The sequence below is a fragment of the Helianthus annuus genome, chromosome 11 (genome assembly GCF_002127325.2).
Source record: "Helianthus annuus cultivar XRQ/B chromosome 11, HanXRQr2.0-SUNRISE, whole genome shotgun sequence".
Lineage (NCBI taxonomy): Eukaryota > Viridiplantae > Streptophyta > Magnoliopsida > Asterales > Asteraceae > Helianthus > Helianthus annuus.
The window spans coordinates 85,464,488-85,472,583 of NC_035443.2; positions in this window are offsets into that span (position 1 = coordinate 85,464,488).

Genomic DNA, 8,096 nt, shown 5'->3' on the forward strand with positions numbered 1-8,096 from the left:
ATGGTATGGTTAGCTAAGGAATGAACTGCTAGATCATGTGAATGGGTAGGCGATTAACTTAAGACCATTAATCCTTGTATAAGGACCGAGGGGCACGAGTGATAGATCTATTGCGTCTTGCGAGCCCCACCCATGGGTCTATGAGTTGACCGCATGTGGTGACTAGTCGTTCCGCCGGATGGCCCGGTACGAAATTCGCATAAAGGGTTGAGTGCTTCCTATACCATGTCACACATATTAATGTATTAGCTACACATTAATTGATTTGTTTCCTTGTTGCTTCATACCAGTTTACAAATACATACATACATACTTACAAATGTTTTCAAGGATGATTCGTGCACACATACAATTCACATGAACTCTCTCAACTTTTGTTGATGTTTTTCAAACAACATGTATTTCAGGAAACTAAGTATGGATCTGGCGGGCGTCGAAGTTTACAAGTCATGTCTCTAATAAAAGGTGTCATCCGAAGTCGAAGGGTTTGGGTTATGTATTTTATCTTGGATAAGATACATGGCTCGAAACCTAGTTGTTAGTATCTTTTGTGAAGTCCTTGTGGATTTAAAACTTGTTTGTATTGTATTTTGAACATGAAGTCTGTGTTTTGGGATTTAAAACAAGGTTGCTTGTAACGTTTTAAAACTATCTATGGATGAACATCTCGGTTTTATCATTTAGTTGTTTGTTATGGTTGAATGCAATGATATTAAGCAAGTCACACATAATCACGCTTCCGCAAAAGTCAGGGTGTAACAGTTTGGTATCAGAGCTTCGATTGTAGCGAACTAGGATTCCTTCTTGAGTCTAAACTACAATCATTAGGGCTCTCACGAAAATATTTTACAACATGTTTTCATTGCATACACAAAATGCCCAGATCCAGGGAAACAAACATTTTTTTTTACAATAGAAAAGACACGAACCACGATTGCAAGATTTAAATTTGTGGTTTAGTCTGGGAGACTAGGTGGTTTAGTCTGGGAGACTAGGAAGGATAAAGAGGTTTCATGAGGAATAACAAGGATACATGAATACATGATAAATTGCCTTTGTTTGCATATATTGGACGTTAGCGGTTACTATACGTACATATGTTAGGATTACGACGTTGCAGGCACACATGTTACCCTCAGAGAGTGGGTTGTCGGATGCCCGCAACCCGAAGGCAGTCACATCAGACGACGAGGTCATGCCCGCGCCAGAGATATATACGTCAGATACTGAGAGTCATCCTGACATGTTGTCCGAGGACGAGGACGACTTCCAACCGTTCGCGCTACTAGACTTTGGTAATGATTTACCCTTGCTGATGGCTTCCCTGACGAGGATCCTTTTGTCATCCCTGTACTAGTCCATGATCACCTCATCATTGGTCATCCCGATGGTGAGCACATCGTGGCTCCGATCCTCGACCCTGTTCCTCTTGTGGTCATTCCTCCCTAGGATTTTCCTTCCGATGATTTGTTTGATGACGACGTCAATTTGTTCGTAGACGATCCTCCTGTTGATGCCCAGGGTGATGGGGAGATAGATAAGGATGTTGTAGCTGTTTCCACCTCCTGCTGTTCCTGTCAGGGAGATATCTTCTGACATCAGTTTTCATTCGGTTTCAGACTCCTTTGAGTCTGTGACCGCTTCAGCTTTACAGACGGCCGGATTGCAGCTTTTGCTACTGACTCGGACGACGACACCGCTATGTTTGCCGCACTATCACCTGCTCAAGATCCCACATCTCCACATGACCCTGAGCCTGCTCCTAAGCTAGCTCCTATTCCTTTTGGGCCAGCCTGATGTTGCGCCTATTGATCTTGAGCCGATTCTTGATCCTAACCATGTTCCTTTTTGGTTTACCAGACCTTGCACCCCTTATACCTAACCCAGTACCTGCACCTGTTGATCTTCCTTTTGTGGAGCCATTTGTTCCTGCACCCGCACCCGCTAATGTTGCTCATTTCCTCCTGTGGAGTCCGACGTCCATATCACTGATTTGCCGATTGTTTTCCTTCAGGACATCCTTACACCCCGTCCAAGGGAAAGTACTTCAGGTCAGCACCCACGTGACAATCCTTTGCTTCAGCAGCTCTTCTACACATCCTTCATGCTGCACCGTTTGCTCCTTTCACTACTTCACCGCTGGACGAACCCTTTCGATGGTCCCTGCCATACACTATGTCGATTTCAGACCCCTACCATCCCTCACATTATGGAGGCTACACACGGGATGAGTTGCTCCTGTTACTTCAACTACAGTTTGAGGTTTGAGTCATAGAGTTTTGGAGCTTGAGCTGACACCGCGTCCTCCACCTGTCTATGTCAGTATATTTTGATCCTCCATATTCATCACTTTCTCCTTTGGCACTCTCACCTGTTGCACTTACACTTTTTCCAGAGTTTGATGTTCGATTCCTTACCATCAAGAAGCAGATTAGTTACTTGCTTCAACGTGTCTATGAGCTTGAGGAGGAGCTTGCATATGTGCGCAACTTGCTTTCCTTCCCTCCACCTCCTCCTCCACCATCAGCATGGTTGGTTTTTGGTTTTATGCAGATTGCATTACTTTTGGTGAGAGCACCACTATCGAGCCGAGATTGTGAAGACTTTTGAAGACCACTTTGGACCAAGTGATTTTTGGTATATTGACAAACTTATTGGACAAGGGTAGTGTGACCCTGTGTTCCTTTTGATATGATACACTTTGTAAAACATGTAATAATACTTTGTGGTTGATGATTAATGAAAGCCCAATCGTCATGTTCTCATTAAACATGTAAATCAACAACGTGCTTGCTTGTTATGTTCTCATTAAACATGTTCCTATTTACATGTTTGTGCTACAATTGTATGATCGCTTGCTATGACGATTGCTTATGTACATATGTATACACACCTCCTCGGTCTTATTCGTTAAGTAGATGCTTATGTGCTTGTGTCCATAATAAGACCTGACCTATCCGATTTTCTTCTTAGAAGATGTCGCCTCGAAGAAACACCGATACCAACAACCCTCTGCCGACGACAGAGGCGGAATTACAAGAGCGCATCTCACAGGCCATCGCACAACACGAGGCCCTTCGCTCCGAACACAGCAGAGGTAACTCAGGAAATAACCCACCCAACGGTAATGTTTAGTCACTTAAGACACATTACAAAATGTTTGGACATTTTCAAGTGTGCTTTGGTAATGCCTTATGTGAATGATGTTGCTTATGTCACAGGCTGCACTTACAAGCAGTTCTTGGGCTGCAAGCCCCTGGATTTCGACGGCACTGGGGGTGCTGTAGCTTTTGTGCGTTGGGTTGAGAAGACGGATTCTGTTTTGCAGTTGAGCAAATGCGCCCCAGAGCATCAGGTCACGTACATATCTGGACTGTTTCTAGATGGGGCTCTGTCTTGGTGGAACCTTCAGGTTCAGACGTTGGGTGAGGCTGCTTCGTATGCTTTGACATGGGACGAACTGAAAGAACTGATTCGTAAGAAGTATTGCTCACGAGCGGAAATCCAGAAGTTGGAAACTGGATTCTTGAACTTGAAGATGGAAGGTCCAAAGATAGCTGAGTATGTGCAGAGATTTCACGATTTATCGCGATTTGTTCCATATTTGGTGGAACCAAAGTTTAAGAGGATCAAACGTTTCATCTGGGGATTGGCACCTCATATTCTAAGAATGGTAACAACATATAAAACTCCAACAATTACCGGTTCTATCGACTTGAGTGTGGCGCTCACTGAAGAAGCGGTTAGACTGGGAAAATTTTCAATCTCTGAAGAGAAGAAGGAGACTCCTGTGGAGCCATCTGGAGATAACAAGAGAAAGTTCGCAAATTTTAAGAAGGATACTCGGGCGAAAAACAGCAACAATGTCAAAAAGGGAAAAGAGTACATGGGTAAACTACCTAAGTGCGACAATTGTCGACGTCGTCACACCGGGCAATGTAGATATGGAAAATGTGATAACTGTGGCAAAGTGGAGCATGACAAGGAGATGTGTTGGCATGGTACGGGACGTGGAAATCGAGGTCAAGGTAGTAGCAGAAATCGCGGAGGAAACAACGACAACAGCAATCAAGACGGAAATGGTGATGATCAAGGACGAGGTCAAGGTTGTTTTAACTATGGAGACCTAGGGCATTTCAGTAAGTATTTCCCTAACAACAAACAGGCATGCGGAGGAGTGTCCAACACCGGAGCTAGGGAAGCACTCCAGGATCCCAACGTGGTTATCGGTACGTCCCATATTAGTCAACGTTATGCATTTGTGCTGCTTGATACTGTTGCCAATTTTAGCTTCGTATCTCTAGAATTTAAGAATATACTTGGTTTAGTTACAAGTAAGTTAGATATCCCGTATTCGATAGAGCTAGCTAATGGGAAGCTAGTAGAAGCCAAAGGAATGATTAGAGGCTGTGTTATAGAGCTTGGAAAGCATGAGCTTTCGATAGATCTTCTGACAGTTGAACTAGGAAGCTTCGACGCCGTGGTTTGGATGGATTGACTGTCGAGAATCGAGCTGAGATTGTATGCCATGAGAAGATTATCCGCATCCCGATGGCGAATGAAGAGACGATCGTGAGTCACAAGGAGAAGCATGATACGCTTCTACGAATTACTGGTTATTTGAAGGCACGGAAGTTTTGCGCACAGGATGTGCTGCCTTCTTGGCTTATGATGTGGACAAAGAAGCCGAAGAACCTAAGGTCGAAGATATCCTAAAATCTTCCCCGAAGACTTGCCAGGATTACCTTCGCAACAACAAGTCGAGTTCTACATTGACTTGGTTCCAGGCGCTGCACCTGTAGCCAAGGCACCTTATCGACTTGCGCCTTCAGAGATGCTAGAGTTTTCAACGCAGCTGCAGGAGTTGCTAGATAAGGAATCATAAGGTCGAGCCTCTCGCCTTGGGGAGCTCCAATGTTGCACGTCGAAAAGAAGGGTGGTAACTTTCGAATGAGTATCGACTACTAAGAGCTGAGCAAGTCAACCATCAAGAACCGGAATCCCATGCCGAGCATTAACGATTTATTTAACTAACTGCAAGGATCCAACTACTATTCTAAGATTGATCGTTGATCGAGTATCATTAGCTGTGAATTTAGGAAGAATGTATACCAAGGTACAGTGAGTCAACAAGTTGTTTTAAACATACGCTAATACTGTGTTTTATACACGATACACAAAATAGTTACACACTGAATACAAAACTTTGAGGATTTAGGAATCATGCACTTAAGACCTTCGGTAACTTAAGTCGAGATCCATTAAAGGTCACCACGTAAGAACCACGTCTATTAACTCGGGAAAACAATATTATTTTGTCACGCAAGCTATTTTAGTTACCGAATGGGTAAAATACTCGAATTTCTTTTATTGAAATTCCCACTTTTGCTTCTAGCAAGTAGGTTTTTACATCTCTACTACTCTTAATGGTAGTTTCATCATGACATTTTTTTTTTCATTTAAGTGAACACTTATTTGCTTCAGTACTTGGTCATTTCATATGATACACATGCAATCGTTTGTCACGCATGTAGCTTCCCTTCAAATGATCTTTTTCATCAAAGTTACAAATATTGTTACGTTATATCCGATTATTGCCTTGTGACTCGGATATTCTGCATTACTGTAAGTATCAACTCTTTGATATTGATTCAACAAAACCTTCTTGAAATTTCATTTCTTTTCAGTCACATACATGGTTTATCTTTGTAACCATGCCAAAGTTCCCTTGTTGATGCATACATTTATTGTCAGATTGCGCTGAAACCAAGTTCAATTGCTTGAACATGTCCACTTCGCATATTCAAATTAAGACACCATATGATGTATTTAGAGAATCATATACAAATTCATTTTTGCAAACGTTTCTCTTGTTCCAAGTCATAGTAGGCTTGTTTGGTCTACGACTCTATTAAATCGTTTGTTGGTTTCGACACCTGGCGGTGATGCTTTCACTAAATTTGAAGCTTGCGCTAATCTCGGTTACACATTTCATACACGGATTTAATTGTTTATTTATTGACTAGCTCTAAATTCGTTCTGTTTTATCATGATTAAAGCAGTTTTAACACAATAGTGTGTTAAAACAATGGTACATAAATTCATTTTATATTCCAGTGTACCTCCTAACGGTTCTTTCATTATCGATCAAATGCCTTGCGGTATTTATTGCCTTTTTCATCCTCGATCGGAAACAGTAGTTCTTTGGTATTCTATATTCAATTGAAAAAAAAAAATCCTACGATGCCGTTTGAACCAATTTTTCAGGTTTGCTTCATTACACTTTCATTTGATTTCAAACACGATGAACTTCTTCGGTCACCGCTAATATTGAATTATGTCAATTACGACACCTTGTGGTGTCGTTACAAACTTGTAGCTTGTGCTAGTCATGGTCAACCGTTTCACACGAAACCACACATACTTTTGTTTAACTTGTCATTTAAACATTCCTAATGCAACTACGAATTAAGACAATGATACACCAGATTCGATTTTATTTCTTTTCAGTATATTCTCACAATTCAATATTGTCAACACACTAATTTTATTCATTTAATTGTTCGAAAGTTGGCGGATCGTATTCATGTTACTATTATAATTGAGCTTGTTGATTTTGAGTTCATCTAGCAGATGTTATTCTTCCTAGAACTCATTTGCATATTGTAAACAATTATTTGGAATTCTATCGGTCAGGACTCCTTTTTTTGTTGAACCCCTGTTAACTAAGTTACACTAGATTATACATCTATACGTCTCGTGTCCTTTGACATCAAATTCTGGAACACATACCTGTTAACCATTGGGTTCTTGTTGTTGTAAAATGTCATTGGATTCACCTGATTCGAATAAGTCTTGTTTCGGGTTTATGATTAATCACTTTGGTATTATTCATATCTATCTACACGTATAACCTGACCCTAAGGAGTTTATGTAGCTTAAAATTTTGGGACGAAATTTTCTTAACAGGGGGAGAATGTGACAACTGTCAAAATTCCAGGTATCCGTACAACTATTAAACCATGATTAGTGCTTAATGACTGTGATAAATTACAATTAATGATTTGAATTGCTTTCTGATTTTTGCTTTATACATACATGTGCATCACATATTGCAAATGACATATCATTATTTCATAAGAACTTTATTGACTCAAATGATGCACGAAACATAGTTAGCACAGTTATCAAACAAATCAGAAAAATGCTGACGAGTTCAGTACATAGACAGACATTGTGATGAGACACAGAATGAGTCAGAAACTAAGTATTACGCTAGTATAGTGTGTAGGAAAGTAAGGATCACAAAACTGCCATCCTAGAGATAGTTTAAGTGTCGGGAAGTGCCTAAAACTCACCTAAACTGCAGAATTCTACAGAAAATCAGCAAATTCAGCATTTGAACAATCTAATATCATGCAGAAATGTGGTTAAATGGTCCTGAATGCTTTCCTAAGTGTTGGGAATCAAAAGTGTCATAAAAGGGTACATAAAGCACACTAAACTGCATAGTTTAGCACCTTAACGAACCGGTAACCAACCGGACACTACCCGAAACACTAAATTTCCACTAGAAGCACTGTTTTAACATTACCAAACTAGTTATGGTCCCCGAACATCATAACACACTATATAAATATCTAGTAACTAAACATCTAACTACATACTTACATTGCAACCATAAACTAACTTAATGGTTATAACCTAGCCTACTACCCCCCCCCCCACCTATGTAATCAGCCAACATGGCCCCCACCATAAGATTTTATTTCAATATTATATTGGATCTTGTTTCTCTATTATGAACATAAAAACCATAAGTTAAAGATTGAAAATGGATTATAAGTAAACACATGAGGACATAAGCTTTCATTTCATCATTCACACTTCAACACACTTTCTCTCTTCTCTCCTCTTGGCTTCGCCCGTAAACAACCACACCACAGCCACCATCATTCATTCATCTTCAATCAATTCCAAGCATATACAAAGGTGATAGAAGGTGCATAAGGAAGCTAGGAGCTTTCAGAAGTTCAAGAACCTTCTCTATTTGCTTTTATCCACCTCTTTTCTTCTCTTGATCATCCCTAGCCTTG